The sequence below is a fragment of the Myiozetetes cayanensis genome, unplaced genomic scaffold, assembly GCF_022539395.1.
Source record: "Myiozetetes cayanensis isolate MyiCay16 unplaced genomic scaffold, myiCay2020 scf5-8, whole genome shotgun sequence".
Taxonomy (NCBI): domain Eukaryota; kingdom Metazoa; phylum Chordata; class Aves; order Passeriformes; family Tyrannidae; genus Myiozetetes; species Myiozetetes cayanensis.
In genome coordinates this window covers 108,584,954-108,599,092 of record NW_026087742.1, presented here as the reverse complement: position 1 = coordinate 108,599,092, position 14,139 = coordinate 108,584,954, and the positions used below count along the sequence as shown (strand labels likewise).

At 40.5% G+C, this 14,139-nt stretch overlaps 1 protein-coding gene across 6 annotated transcripts in view; it reads right to left on the bottom strand.

Annotated features, from left to right (window-relative positions):
• SYTL5 (synaptotagmin like 5) overlaps positions 1-12,603 on the bottom strand; it is an 81,377-nt gene extending 68,774 nt beyond the window's left edge. For 5 of the 6 annotated variants that reach the window (XM_050332043.1, XM_050332041.1, XM_050332044.1 and 2 more), the window contains exon 1: positions 12,277-12,603. The gene's annotated coding sequence lies outside the window, so the exon portion shown is untranslated. The remainder of the gene's footprint in view (positions 1-12,276) is intronic. The other variant, XM_050332047.1, reaches the window with a different exon arrangement.
• Positions 12,604-14,139: the final 1,536 nt, after the last annotated feature.

The following is a 14,139-nucleotide window of genomic DNA, read 5'->3' as shown; positions in this document are numbered from 1 at the left end:
GTAATTATTATAAAATACCCGAATTCTGGGGAAGTTTCTTAAATGCTTTTGCTGTGTGATATATTGTCATGTAAATTATCAGTTCACCACTACTTGTGAGAATCCCTAAAACCATGTAAAAATATGAAAAGCAATAATCCTTCAAGAGGAGCAGCAGACTGATATGAAGAAGAAACGATTGCCACCCACCACATGCAAACCACAGCAAATCTCAGTTTCTCTGTACATCAGCTCTCAGCTGACACAGGGAGAACCCCTTCTCCTGCTTCAAGAGTCTATCTCAATGAAAAATACATCAAGGATCACAAGGTTCACTGATATTATGGGTATGGCAGACATTTTGCTAAAACACACACAATATGACAAATTACTAAAAGCATTCTTTTATTTTCTGTGGCAAACAGGGTCCCTTTTTTCTTACTTTGCATATAACATTAGGCCAGGAAGCCTCTCCATTAAAAACTAACTGATATGTTTTTCCATTATAAAAGGTCAATTTCCTAACAACTTTGCCAAGTTACCCATCAGAGATGAAGTTTTCATGGTACTCACACTCAAGTTTTGGAACACATTTTAGAAGAAGATTCTGAAAAGAACAAGAAAAGAAACCCATCACATTGTTTTTACTTTGTTGTAGGTATACACAGTTTCCATTTTCACAAATTCATATCCAAGCTGTAGTACAGGGACTTCAAGCTTAAGAAACAGGATAGGATTCATTTTGTGTTAGGGATTATCTTTTTGCAGATGCTGTTACAATTTATCTGGTTAAAACCACATTTTAAGCTTCTGGGGGAAGGCATAGCTCATACAAGTTTGATAAAGACTTGGCAAAGCTACCGAGTACATGAAGACACAAATTCCCAATGGTGAAAATTAGGTTGATTTTGGAGGAATGTGAAGACAAAAAAGTCCAAAACAACCAACAAATAAACAAAAATCAACCACACCTACAAAATAAAATGAATATAAAATTAAAAACATACTGTGTGCAAGACATACTGGGCAACCTGATCTATAAGAATTGCTGGTTGTGTCACTTATAGAATATCCAAATCAACTAATTCTGTCTATTCTTCTGGTCTCACTCTTACCAGAAGGGAGAGTATTTCAGGACTTCCATAAACATCTGTGTCATCCCTTAAGCAAAGAAATTCAGGTTTCTTGAAAAGCTGAAACTATTTGTTTTGTAAAAAGAAGGAACACTACACACTAAACCAAATAGTCCATTTGATGACTTTCTTGTCTGAAGCAATACTATAAATGGCGTAAAAGTTAATTAAATTAAGTAGATTGAGAGAGCAAGGCACTGAAATGCAGGACTAATAGCTGGGGTATTAGTATAGAAACAACTCAGTTTAGGAGATTTCACAGAATTAAGAAAGCTTACTTTCATTTTTAGACTACTAGGTCTACTAGTTGCAATAGTCCAGATACAAATTTAACTACGGAAACACACTGGTTCCATTTAATTTTAGAGTTATGGAGAACTGTGGGGAGGAAAATGAAGGTATTCTTTGGTATTTGTCCCATTCCTTTTGTTTTTTCACAGTCTGAAACACCAGCCTCCCTGGATCTTTGCTTCCTAGCATAATGTCAGTGCTTTTATGCTTTGGTCTCAGAGGACATGAAAAACTGCACTAGCACAGGTCATGAAACCTCACTGCAAAGTATCTCGGTTAATGGTTGTAAGCCTTAAATCCTATTTAGCTGTTTTCCATTTGGCTGACTGCTCTCCTGGGTTTTTCTATTTTGTCAGAATTTCTCACACCCGCAACCCCAGTGAGGTCTCCAGATACATAAATGTTTTGCAGTCTTTTAATGGGAGGAAGGTGTAACAGCATTTCGAAAAAGTAGTCACTCTGTCCTTAGTGCTTTACTGGAATAAAACAGTGAAGAACTATTGTACAGGGGGTTGGAAAAGGGACTCCAAGAGTAAAATAATTAGACCTGTGAAAAACTATCTGGTTTTGCTAGCGCTTGAAACAATTAATTTCTTTGTGTTTCAGCCATAGTGACTGCAAGAATCATTCTGTTCAAGCTCACTCTAGAATAAAACCTACTCAAACCAACACCATTTAGGTGCTGTTCCAGTCCAGAACTGACACAAACTTTGGAAAGCCTGCTTTGATTTTCAAGCTTGCCTTTAAAATCTGCCCCCGTGAACATCCATATATCTCAATTTCACAGGATCTGAGTTTTCATTTAAGACTGAGAACTACCAGTCTCCAGTTCTGCTACCAGCCTCTAGCACACTTTCATGTGTGCAGGGGTGTTCCTATCTGAGTGAGTGCCCACGTGTGAGAGAATTAGCCATTTTAGTTTGTGTCTGGAAGGACACTAAAGGGACTCCCCCTATCCCTTGTGCCAGACAGAATTCTCCATTAGAACAAAGAGCCCAGTTTAAACTGCTTTAAATACAGGGATCCAATTCCTCTGGCAATATAAACTGTTGCAGATCTGTTGAAGAAAAATGAATTGTCATTATATTGTTCTTTTGGGTTCAGCTCAATTCTTACTTTTCTTCAAACTTAACACTTTAATACAATGTTTTGTTACAACTGTTAGAGAAAAACCAAAAGGCTTCAGGTAGCCAGGGAGTTGCAATAAACCAGCACAGTCACTGAGCACGTTAAAGCACACTCTGCTAGAATCACTGAACACATTTTCATCCAAAAGGCGTAATTTGTAGAATTTCCATTTATTTCTAGAGAATCCAAAACATTTCAAGTACCACACAGCGTTTCATTACCACACCGTCATGATCATTACTGCTCACTTGTTTTTACACATTGCCTCATTCTGACCTACAATTTACATTTCATTATACATCAGGGGTTTCATAGCATAGCGAGAGAAGTCAGCCTCTACTACTGAATATTATACTGCTCAAGTTCAAAAACACCAAACAAGCAGAAAGCCAAAATACACAGTACTGTTCTGTGTATTTATTAATCAAAATTCTCAAACTCCACTAGGTATTAATTGGAGATACAGTAATAATAAGTTGGGTGAATCAACACTGTGGGATTCCTTAAAAACCAACAAAGAAGTTGTAGTGTATTAATAGTCAATTCAAAGAATATAGTCAGAGTCCCTTAATTTAAGGATGCAGACATTTTGTAATATGAAAGGAAATGACATCTGGCTAATTCATAAACATATTCTTGAATGCTTGACCATTTGAAAGATTCTCATTTTTAGGGCGCTGTGCAGATGGCCTGTTTTCTTTTGCACTATCCATATTCACTAGTAAACAAAGAACATCATAACACTTCAACATTAGAGGTATTTCCCACTGTTAATTTAAGATAATCTTTCAAAAGAGTAAGTTTCTCCCTATGCTTTTAAAATGAGCCACAATTTGCTCAGGTATTCTAGGTCCTTCAAAACTAAGGAGAAACCCACTGGGAGGAAAAAAGAAATTCTTTCTAAACCACAAAGCACAGATTGCCAATTGTCACTGGCCTCCTGCTTACTCCCTTCTGCCCCTTGCGACATGATATTGCATAATCCTGCTGCTGCTCCTCTTTCACCTAAAAACTGCTATTTGGGTGTGCATGTAAGTATTGCGGTAAAGGAAAACATTCGTAAAACTACGATCCCATAGAACGATGCCAGAATTATTTATCAGCAGGAACACACACTTTTAAGACTTCATATATGTAATTTAGTGCATTCCTTTCCAAAATGTTGTCTATATATTTGTTTACAATACTGAAAAGAGAATATCTTCCTATGCATTTTATCCTTTAGGATTTACAGGTCTTTTCATTTTCCTCCTCAAGAAAAAAAAAAAAAAGTGAAAAGATACCAGCAGGGGTCCTTACATTGTCAGCAAAGCTCAAGAATATTTGCAGTAATGGGAAGAATGTTTTCAGCCTTCTCTCAATTTATGCACTGATAATTGAGCATTGTTTTCATTGCTGTCCTCAAGCAGAACTATCTGAAAACATCTGCATAGTAATCTAACAAAAAATAAATACTCTTTGTGAACCAACTTGCCAGATTTTTTGTGTATACAAACAAATTTATTAATTATTTTTTAATAAACCTACAGCTTTCATACTATACAGACTATATTTGAATTGCAATGCTGAACTTCTGCATGCCTTTTATTGTCTTGAGGCACTGGAACAGACTACCCAGAGAAGCTGTGGATGCCCCATCCCTGGAAGTGTTCCAGGTCAGGTTGGATGTGGACCTGAGCAACCTGGTCTAGCGAAAGATTTCCCTGCCCACGGCAGGGGGGTGGAACTGGGCGATCAGTAGGGACCCTTTCAATCCAAACCATTCTATGACTCATTTAGAGCTTCCACTCTGCTCCTGAAGCCAAGTGAAAGGACTCAGCCAACTGGGCATGCAGTAGATCCCAGCTCCTCCTCTGATGACCATGACTCCATCTCAACCCAATGCAATGACACGAGGGACAGAGCACTCTGAAGTCAGAAAGGGAAAAAAACACCTCTCTGCCATTCTTTCTCTGGTTTCAGCCGGCACCTACATAAGTGAGAAATATTTCTGCTGTAAAACCAGAGACTACAGTAAGACAAGCAGGTCCATCCCATTTAGCGACTCCTGTGTTGTTACAGGTTATTTTGTCATTAGAATTACCTTTTCAAAAAAACCCAAAACCAAACCAAAACAACAACAAACCACCATAAAACAAAAAACAAACAAAACCAAGAACCAAACAAAAAATCAAACAAAACCAAGAACCAAACAAAAAATCAAACAAACAAACAAAAAAACAAACACTCCACACAGAGAAAATTAAACACAAACCTCACATTCCTATCTATGTCAGGCTGCCAAGTGGTGATACATTATGCTGTTCCTCTTGCCATTCCTCTGTTCCTCCAAGGTCACAATTAAAAACTTTAACCTGGTCTCATTCCCTCACCATTAACAAGAGGCAGAAGGTCAAATGGGGTGTTTTGGAGAAGGTAAAAAATAAATGCAGTTTCAAAAAAGTGCAAGTTTATACACAAGGTGTGGTCTACTTCCAATCAGAATCAGAAGAATTGTATCAAGACAAAAGAGTATCAGACAAGATATTTCTAAATTTTTGAGGATAGGACAACAAAAAAAAATAGTACACAATGCATGTACAATAAACCATTCCACCATAAACAGTTTGTTCAATTAAAGTTCTCTTATTTTTTATCAAGTCATGGGGTTTTCAAAGTTGAGATCAGCAGTTTGTGTGCTACTGATACACGTGATACACAGACTCCAAACACACTTGCAATCATCCATGTTATATTGTCTTACAGGTACGTTTTTAGTATCAAATGAAATACGATATTGCCCAGATTTCAAGTTCAGAAACAGTTATTGTTGTTTTAATATTACTTCTTCAATTAAAGGGAGGAAGATCAGATAAAAAAAAAGCTTTATTTGTGATACTGCTATGTACTTTAAGGCAGCCCACTACAGACATAGTGAGCCTCTGAATCAGTCTGCAGTATGTTTAAAATGAAGGTAATGAAATGACCCTGTTTTTAGTAACAGCACTGACTCAGATCCATCTTATAAACCAAGATGTGAATGAGTGCAGAGGTTCATGAACCTGCATAGGGAGGGGATAGAAGATGGACTGCACTTATTCAGAAAGAGGACTTTCAGCCAGGTCATTTCAGTGGAGGCTGAAAGCAAAGACTTTTAAAGCAAGATAAAAGAAAACCCACAGATTTTTTTTTTTTTTTCCCCCCCAATCTTGAGCCTGGGAGAGAAAGAGTAGTTTTCAGAAGGCAGCAAACTCATTGGAAAACAATTCTACACCATTACCATCGAGTCGAAGGTCTCAGTCTTAACGTGCCAAAGCACAAAATACATAGAGCGTTTCTAAACATGCCCAAAAGGTTTAACTCTGTTCTGAAAAGTGATGAACTGAACATTGCCTTGCAAAAATTGATTCACAAGTTTTGTTTCTGGATGTTGTGCATGCCTGACTCACGCAGGGAGGTAGGCTGTAGGAAGAGTTTCCTTTTCTACATAAGGAACACACTGCTATCAAAACCACTGAAGGCATAAGCTGAATTCTGCCCAGGCAAAAGCCTAGAAAATGGTCAGATATTGGCCACTGTAGATGACCATTACCAATGGACACTGTAGGTGGTTTTAATTGCCCAGCTGCAATCTCACGGGAAGCTGAAGGATGGGGACATTGAAGACAAATCCTTTAGAACATTTAGAACATTTACCTTGTTTCTTTTAAAACCCAACTTTACTCGAAAAAATTACAATGTCAGAAACACCTATAGCAATTGTCAGCCTTATGCTTACTAATTTAGTGAGGACGTTTTTGCAGGTATCAGTGGTTCAAGTCTTGCACCAAGGCTGGAGTTGAATGCTTAGCTGCTCTTACTTCCAAACACAACCTTTTCCTATTTGAAAGTATAGTGTGGCAAGCTAATATTAAAACGTTTTCACTAAATTAATCAGAAGTGAGTTCATAATTTCAATTCAGATACAAACAATATTACATTAATTATCTAGACACTGAAATGAGAATGTGCACTTTCAAAACTCATGTCCCACAAATCATTTTGACATATTTCTGCTCCCTTCCACAAGTGCAATGAAATGTCATGGGCAAGGTCATGGCTTAAAGTGATTTCAGGGCAAACAGCAAATTCCTGTCAAATCAGAGATTGTTTTAAAAAAAAAATCTTATCAAAAGGTTTGATGAAGAAGGACTTGTACCTTATCATGGATTATACCATTTGAACAATTCCATTAAAGATCCTCACAATCATAACCAAAACAAACCCCTGCCTGAAGACATTCAGGAAAAACAGGAAATCCTCGGGAATATTGTTTCTAGTCCAAAATGCTGACAGCTGAAATCTTGAGAGAATGCACAGTTAAATTTGCCCAAATGGCCTCCATTCAGCTTCTGCATCTAGAAAGGCCAAGACCAGACAAACACACACTAATGAAAGCACAGGGTTTACAAACACACCGTGGCGCTCAGAATTCCTCACACCCGTCTTTCAGGGCACTCCTTACTTATTCCTGCAGCAGCCAGATGACACTTGTGTTTGCACAGGTTACTCATACTTCTCCACCTTTCTTTGCTGCCATAATTTCCTAGCAGAACAAAATACCAAGGAAGTATAGGTTTCTCCTTTATTCAGTTTCAGCCTTACCTAATAAATCATTATTCTCCAGTGCATTAATTCTTATTCTTCTCCTAATTGCATCCTACTCATCCATATTGTTCTGACAGTGAGGGTTTCAAAGCTAGACAGGGTTAAGAACTACAGTCCCATTAAAAACTTAGCTATAGCTTCATTATTTTTCCCCTCTAAAACTTAACGTGGGTAAAAACATTGAAGAGAGCTCTAATCTGGATAAAGATGCCAACAGTTAATAGACATGTATCATCTAAGTCTATTTAAAATATATCTGTAGAACAAAGGGATAGAAATGCTTCTGGACAGAAAAATGTATTTTACACCAGAGCACGACAAGAGTCAAGGAAGCTGGTTTATAGTTGGCAACTGTGAAAATATCTTACAGAAACAAGAGCTAGTTTAGAAAAAGCTGTTAGAGAAAGTGACTTCTGCAATGCAACACTTCCCATCAGGTAGCTGTATTGCATTTTCTTGCTGTTAATCTTCAGGGCAAAAGCCAAATCTGTTTCAAACCTATAGGTTTCAAGGGTAGTCACTACTGTCATATTTCAACCTTCTGCATTACTTTTCACAAGATGAAGATTCCCCATTCCCAATACACATCTCATGTTCTTGCCTGTCAGTGTTAACACACTTCATAGTACAGTTACCACTATTACTGCACTAATGCCTACAATGAATGGGTGCTAATTCCTAGAATTATTAACCATGTCTTTATTTAATCAAATGTATACCATGCTCCTCTTGGCCTTCTGAAGCCACATGTGTGTTTAAGCTCCTGTCATCCTTGGCATCATTAACCTATTTATTTTCTTAAGGTCTTTTATTGCAAGAATGAGAATTTGGCTCCTTGTTTTCTCCATTTTTCTCTTCCCTGACTCATCAGGCACCAGAGATTTGGTGCAAAAATTCAGGAAAAGGAATGAGGTTTTAGAAGTGATATCTTCCTGAGACTGACCTTCTCTACACCTCTGCAGTGCCCTCGGAAGTGAGGAGGCAAGCTCAGAGTCAAAGCACATACAATTGCTCAAAAAGCCATTAACTGTGTCATGCAGTAACTGCAAATGAAAAATGTCATCTCCAGGTGATGAATGGTTTGCTTTCAAACATTACTTTTTCCCAGAAATCTAATAGCAGAATCCTCAGAACCAACATTCCCATGGTCAAAGGCGTTTGTTTCCACAGTATTCAGATAATATCTGCAATTTTAGTATCATACATATAAAAAAAAAAACCCAAAAACCAAACTGACATTTCCTTCAAGCTCCACTCTTCTATTGAAGCCCTGGAAACACATCAGTGCTGTATACAATTCCTACATTGTCCCCATCCCTGTAATATATGGTGTGAAAACTTGGAGTCCTTCACCCTGTGAACACATTTTCCTCCCATCCTCCCAACTGCTACTTACACAGTTTTCCAGGATGTACAGGTGAAAGGTAGTTGTCTAATTCAAAAATTACTAGAGTCCCAGGGCAGAGACATGAACATGTTCAGCTGTATTCACATCACAAATCATCCCAACACATAATGCAATCACTCCTAAGAAGCACAGTCTTCCTCACAGGAAACAGCTGAGCTGAAAGGTGCTCTCTCACAAAAAAAAAAGCTATGACAAATTCACCTGGAACCAAGACAAAGCAAAAGAAAAGGGGACTTATTTGTCAACAGTGAGGGAAGTCTCAGATAACTTAAATATTCCAGAGACGCACTGAAGTGAAAATGCCTAGCAACCTAATTCAAAATAAATAAAATGCTCATTTAAGAAGCTTCATGTTAATACTCACTTGTGGAATATAGTTCAAACCACAACGGAATTTTGTTTCATTTCTGATATCCATTTCTGTTTCTAAGCAATACAAAAAGCATACCCAGGGAAAAGTTGCAATGAAAATAAAATGGTACAGATTAAAGTAATTGAATTATGTAGAAATTTCAGCGCAGGCAGAGAAATATTGGAAAAAAAAAAAAAAAACCAGACAAATTCAGTTCCCAAGCAATTGATTCTGCTCTGAGGCTGTGCCTCCATGTATGCAAAACCCCACAGAACGGGGTCACACGGTCACAACAGGGACAGACTAAGATACAAGCTTAAAAAAGAAATTTTTTTTTCTTTACAGCAAAGGCAGGCTATTTGGAACAGGAAGAAGGCAGAAGGCTTCATTGGCATATATTGTATGCATGTTATGTCCATTGGTATACATTGTATGTATACATTTACACATTCCTCCTATATAAAGAGTTGAGAAAATTACTCCAAGAGTCCAAAGAAATACCCACATAACAGCTTCCTGTACCTACCTCAAATATACCTCCTACCTACCACCCTTGGACCCAAACCCACACTGATCTTCAAGGTTTACTCGTCCAACTGTGCTCACCTACTCTGCTGTCCAGGCTCTGGGACAACAGGCACTCGAGTGTGCTCATCCCTGGTATGAGGGAAGTTGATTAGAAGGCAGAGTTTATGTAGGCAAGGCAATAGCAATAAAGAACTGGAAAACAAAGTGCTCAGTCACAGCACAGTCCTGCACTGCAGGTGTGTTCAGCCATCATTCTATCAAACAGATTCCCACCCCACAAGACCAAACATCTTTAGTCATCAGATATGAAATTCATCCCTCTTGATATGGAGATTTAGAGAGAGCATTATGTAATAAGACCATGTTTTGCAGACTGGCAAACAACTAGATAACTGCACCATCACGATGAAAACTGTTTAATAAGATCCTTTATACCTACTGTCTTTCCACTCTAAGCTATATAGCTACAAGCCATAATTCACACAGAATTTTGGTTAAATAAACATTTCTCCATCCCTAAAGAACTTAAGATTTCACCCACCATGAAATCTGTAGAAGTCAATCATGGTAATAAGTATTTCTTAGGTGCTGAAGTCAGCTTAGAAATCACTTAAAATGCTTAAGCATGATGATATTGTCTGGAAATCATACCCACACCTCCAACCTCACAAAGCACATTCCTCAGACCTTACTCAGATCTATGAACAGCAACTCTCATTGCAACCCTCACTTTCCCGAGAAACCTGGATCTGATTGCACTTGAATAATGACTTAAAGATACACAGGAAAACAGATAGTAAAACCATTGATATCACAGAGACATAAAATATTTTCATTTGAAAGGGACCTTAAATTTCATCTAGTTTCAACATTCCTTCCATGGGCACTTTCCACTAGACCAGGTTGCTCAGAGCCACATCCAACCTGGCCTCTAACACTTCCAGGAATGGGACATTGGCAATTTCTCTTCAACCTCTTCCAGTGCCTCACCAACCTTACAATGAAGAATTTCTTCCTAATATCAAATACAAATAGACCCTCTTTCAGCTTAATGTCATTACCTCTCACCCTATCACTGCATGCCCTTATCAAAAGTCCCTCTCCAGCTTTCTTGTAACCCAGTTTAGGTACTGGAAGGGGTTCTAAGGTCTCTACGGAGCTTTCTATCCTCCAGGTTGATCAACCTCAGCTCTCTCAGCCTGTCTTCATAAGAGAGGTGCTCCAGCCTTCTGATCAACTTTTGAGGCTCCCCTGAATTCACTCCAGCAGGTCTGTGTCCTTCTTATGTTTGGGGACTCCAGAACTGGACACAGCACTTCAGGTGTGGTCTCACCAGAGTGGAGGAGGGTTCACAATCACCTCCCTCTCAACCTGCTGTCCACGGTGCTTTTGATGCAGCTCAGGACATAGCTGGCTTTCTAGGCTGCCAGGGCACATTGCCACGTCATGTTGAGCTTCTCATCAACCAACACTGCCAAGTCCTTTTCCTCAGGGCTGCTCTCAATATTATTAAGCCCTTTTACATCAAGAAAATTAGGGGACTGAAGGAAAGAAAGAATACTGGAGAGTGTAGCTCTCAGAGATGATACAGTTTTCCTGATTATATGCATAATTGAGGTAATAAGGGTTCATTATGATCACCTGTTCTGGCCTCCCTGCATATAGGCCAGGAGAGTTCCCCATACTAAGTCCTGTTCAAAATAAATCTGCCTTTAGAAAAAATATCCCTGGTTTAAAGTTTTTTAATGATGGAAAACCTTTAAGAGCTTATTAGTCTAATGAGTGCTTTTATTTTAAAAAACTGCACACTCTGGCTAGTCTCAGGATGTCCAACTCCAAATTTCCAACAATAACTGTTGCTAAACCTTTTCTTTCTTGAGTAAAAAGGCCATTTCTCACCACAGCATCTTTAGGAAATGATCCAACCACTTCTTTCTTTTAGATCCACTCAAGAAAAGGTGCCTTTACAGCAAGGAGCTTTTAAATGCTTAAAATGGGCTGCACCTGGAACACAAATGTCTCAGCTGAAGTGCATAGAGCAAAACAGTAATACTTGTGCTTCACAGGTAGTTGTCCCATCTGCTCCTCTTATCTTCTCACATTTGCTTAAAGGGCTATTTCCCTGGCTGACTGCTCATCAAATACTCCCCTCCCCTCCTCTCACAAGGCTTTCAAAAATCACTAACTCTGGGTGTGCAGAATCACCACTTTACGCTATGACTCCACATTTGGTATGCTGAAATGAGTGCTGATTAGCTGCGCTCAGTAGCTATCAAGTATCCAAAACTACTTTATGTAAGTGGTTCTCATCCCCTATCATTTACTCATTTCTTTGTACGGTCACACAATAAAACTGAAGTTATACGTTATTGTATTTAAGAATAAGTAGACCATATTTTTAAAAGCAAAAAGGTGGAAGAAAAATTTAGGCAGAACACGACAAGAGCTGATCTTCGCTTGAGCGCCTCAGAGCCGCTCACCTGCTGATGACGAGGAGTGCCTGTTCCTTCGCATCCCTCCCACGGCACAACCACCACAGACGGCATCACCGGCGGACAAGATCCACCACCTTCGATTTTCATAGTAACGCACGGTAGAAAGCAGTAAAAAATAAATCCCATCCCAATACACAAGCACCCCCCGTCAGGTTATAAAGCCAGAAGCACCCAGTCTCCGTGGGGGAAGCCTGGGTTAGTGCAGCTCTTTTTCCCCGCTCCCGGCAGGGCGCCCGCGGGAGGCTCTCCACCGGGACGGGTCCTCCTCTCGGGGAAAAAAGAACAAAACCAGAACAAAATCCCAAACCAGTTAGCTGTTAAAAACGACGGACTCACCAGGAACCTGGGCAAGAGACGAAGAGCACGTACAGGCAGCAGCATCCCCGCCGCCGCCAAGGGCTGCCGATGCCAACTCCGCAGCCCGGTGGAGCTGGGAGGTTGGAGTCCCGCTCCCGGCGCCGCGGGCTCTGCTCCTGGCTCGGGCGGGGAACGCACACACCGCACGGAGCCCGCACAGCCCCGAGCCCGGGGCACGGGCAGGCTCGCAGTGACGCCCGCAAGTGCAGCCCTGTGAGAGCCACCCCCGCCTCCTCCCGCAGCCCAGCGCTCCCGCTGCGCCCGGGAAGGGCTGGAGCCGCCCGGCCGTCCCCGTCGGGAGGGGACCCGCCTCCCCCAGAACCTCTCCTGCTGCTGGGTGAGCCCTGCCGAGCTCCGGCAGCGCCGCACCCGCCGCCCCGCAGCGCCTCTCGCCGGCGGGAACCGTGCTGGGATACGGGGCGGGAGCTGGGAATGCCGCCGTCCCGACCCGCGGAGAACGGGGCGGAGCAGCTGGCGGAGCGGGGACGGGAGGGAGCGCCTCCGCAGCGGCCCCGCTTCCCCTTTCCCCCTCTCCTCCTATTTCTCTCTCCTCCTTCTCCCACTCCCCCTTCGCTCCCGGGGTGCGGGGCTCCCGCCCCGAGAACCACCGCCGCCCCATGCCGGGGAGCCGGAGGGGACCTAACCTCCTGTGCAGGCCTCCCCTTCCTTCGGACGGGGCTGGGAAGGGTGCACATCCCGCTAATATTATCTCCCCTTTAATATTATCTCCTTGTTTTCAGCGGTGTTTTAGTGGAGTGGAGCTGGTAGTTCGAGGTGCGATTTGGTGATTTTTCAGGATCGGTTTGGAAAGGGAAAAGGTGTTTACTTTACAGGTTTAATGGTTTTTCAGCCATCGGTAAGTAGTAGCTGAATTTGTTCTGTGAATTGGGTGAGGGAAGCATCCAAAAAGTAAAATAGTATTTAAGAGTATAATAAAAGGCATTTGTCATAGCTGTCCTCCTTACACCTGTACACAACGCTTCTGAAGCTTTATGGCTATCACTTTCAACAGTTCAAGTGAGCTGGATTTATCAAGCAGATATAAGTATTACAAAATAGTCACAATTTCAAAAGTAATGAAGCAAAAAAAACAGCATCTTGATTCATCCAGATGAATTGAATGATTCATTCACCCTCATAAGCATCCTCAGGCACCTGAAGAGCTTGCATAGCAAGCATCCAAGAAAGATAAGGAAACTAATTTAGCACTTGTGCATTTCCTAACCTGCTAAAATACTGTTTTGAAACTGGTGCAATAAACACAGGTAGGCCACTTAAGAGCCTTTCTCTCTCACAGCTGTGAAATTTTATCACTTTCAAAAAATTCTGATGCACACAACCAAAATCTACTGCTCAGATTCCACATATGAAATCTTTGCATAAAATTTGCAGTTTATGCTCAATAGAAATGTAATATTACTTGTCACATTCAAATTTCTGGTGCTGTGGTTTTAGATAACTGCAGTGCTTGTGTTATTCCAAATGATGTGTGCGTTGGGAATTTTATTCTTTGGAGGTACGATGTTTACTTGGCTGGTATATAAATACAACCCCTTTGAAGAATAATTTGAGTTTGCTACATGTTATACTTACAGTACTGTTTTCTGACTTGTTCAGGAAAAGCTCTTAAAGGGATCTTCTCTAAATTAAATGCTCAGGTACATCGTTTGCCTGCAATTACCAGAATAATGCATTTCTCTCTATAACAGTGTGAATCATTATCAAGAAAGCTACATAAGTGAATATATTCTATAACACATTATTTAATTTTAAGTACTAAAAAGCAGCTTCAGATTTATGTGGGTTTTTTACAGTTTCATCTTATAAATGCTGGAGGGGGAT